We start from the raw sequence: 2,231 nt of genomic DNA, 5'->3' as shown, positions 1-2,231 counted from the left end.
TTGTTTCTGGGCGTGGATTGCCTAAAGAAATATTCTGTGATCAAGGGACGAATTTCAAAGGTGCTGCGCGACAATTGAAGGAAATTGTTGAATTTCTCAGATCATCAGAAAATCAATCCAACATCTGTGATGCAATGTCATCAAAAAGCATCCAATTTCGTTTCAATATTTCAGATGCTCCTTTCATGAATGGAATCTGTGAGTCTAATATTAAAAATGTGAAATTCCATTTGTTTTGTGAAGTGGGAAATTCGGTCCTAACTATTGTTGAGCTTTCCACTCTGTTGGTGAAGATTGAGGCGATACTCAATTCGAGACCGTTGTATGCGCTCTCTTCATCTCCTGATGACTACGAGGCGCTGACTCCCGGACATTTCCTTGTTCATCGCCCTCTGTTGGCGGTTCCTGGAATTGATGTAAGTGATGTCAACGAGCACAGACTGACTCATTGGGAAAAGGTTAATCGCTTCACTCAGAGATTGTGGAAGAGGTGGGAGAGTGAATACCTCCACACTCTTCAACAGAAGAATAAGAGGTTTGAGAGTGACACAAACCTTCAGGTAGGGCAGTTAGTATGAATTAAAGAGGATGATTCATCACCCTTATCATACCCGTTAGGTAGAGTCACCCAAATCATAAGTGATGCTAAGAGTGTTGTGCGCTCAGCTCACGTGAAAACTAACTCTGGTGAGTATGTTGGGCCAGTTAGGAAACTTGCCCCCATACTTCCCTATTAGTTTAACCCACACACCAAGTTTTCCGTATTCCTCTCCTATTTCTTTTTCCCTTCGTTTTTCCTTTTCTACCGTTCAGTGCATGTTGTTTTGTTTTTCTTTTACTTTTAAATTTTAGTTTTTTTTGAGTTTATGTTCTTGGAAATGGGGCATTCCAAGGCGGGCGGAGATGGTGGATTCACGGAGGATCGGCAGCCTTGATTGTGGGTTGATTAGTTTGTGCTTTCCTCCCCTTCCCCCTCTCCCAAAGAGGCAAGATAACCTCTCTCCCTCACCCTCCTTCATCCTCCCCGTTTATCTTTCAAACCAGCACTTCAAGAAGTGTGCTCGAGAAGTCAACATCGTTTTTGTTTTGTTTCTCCTGTTTCTGTGGCGTTCGAGCTGAACACAATTACCTCGTTTCGTTTTGTGATATATGTACAATATCATATAGGCCTACGCATAAAGACAGGATATCGTCAGCAGTAACTTTTACACACGAGATACAGTCCACTTCCTCGCCAGTTCCAAGGTTAGTGCAAATTAAAGACTTACTTTTGGGGTTGTCGACGTTTTCGTGAATTAAATCTTAACTGTACCCCAATCCATAGGTTTGGGGACAGGACGGGATTACCAGCAAACCATGTTCTCAAGTTCTTTAACCAGGAAATTCGTCTCCTACCAACACCTCTCCTGCCAAGAACTTTACCCTGTAGTACACATTTTAACAACTGATATTTAGCTCCATCCCTCATAATTTGTCCCAAATACTCCAATTTTTGTCTCTTGACAGTGTACATTATTTCCGTCTTCTTATTTAGTTGTTGAAGAACCCTGTTGTTGAAAATTTTGTCCATCCATGATATTTTCAGGATTCGTCTATAGGTCCACATCTCGAACGCTTCAAGTTTCTTTGTTGTTGTTCCAGTCAGGGTCCAAGACTCAACTCCATATAACAAAATGGAAAATATATAACAACGGAGGAGTCTAATTTTCAGTTCAAGCGTCAAATTATGCAACTTGAATACTCTTGACATGATTTTGAATGCCGCTCTCACCTTTTCAATCCAAGCCCTCACCTCCTGAGAATGTCCCACTGCTCATTCAAAACTGTACCCAGGTAAATATAAGTTGACACTCTCTCCAATACCCTACCATCAATAATAAAATGCACATTGTCAACTTCTTCTTCACTAATTATCATTGTCTTTGTTTTGTTAATGTTGACTTCCAGACCATATATTTTACTAACTTCAGCAACTTTGTCCATTAGCAGTAGAAGTCCTTGCGGGGTGTTGGCAAGAATTACTGTATCATCTGCATACCTGAAATTGTTGAATCTCTCTCCATTCAATAGTATGCCAGCCTCCAAGTATTCCAAGGTTTCTTGGAAAATTGCCTCTGAGTACAAGTTGAATATTAGTGGAGATAATAAACAACCCTGCTGTACTCCTTGGAGAATTTCAACTTTCTCTGTTTTCTCATTGTTGACTCTAACAGATGCTGACTGATTGCAAT

The sequence above is a fragment of the Nilaparvata lugens genome, chromosome 2, assembly GCF_014356525.2.
Source record: "Nilaparvata lugens isolate BPH chromosome 2, ASM1435652v1, whole genome shotgun sequence".
Lineage (NCBI taxonomy): Eukaryota > Metazoa > Arthropoda > Insecta > Hemiptera > Delphacidae > Nilaparvata > Nilaparvata lugens.
The sequence above is the reverse complement of the archived record's forward strand: the minus strand, read 5'-3'. Positions refer to the sequence as shown.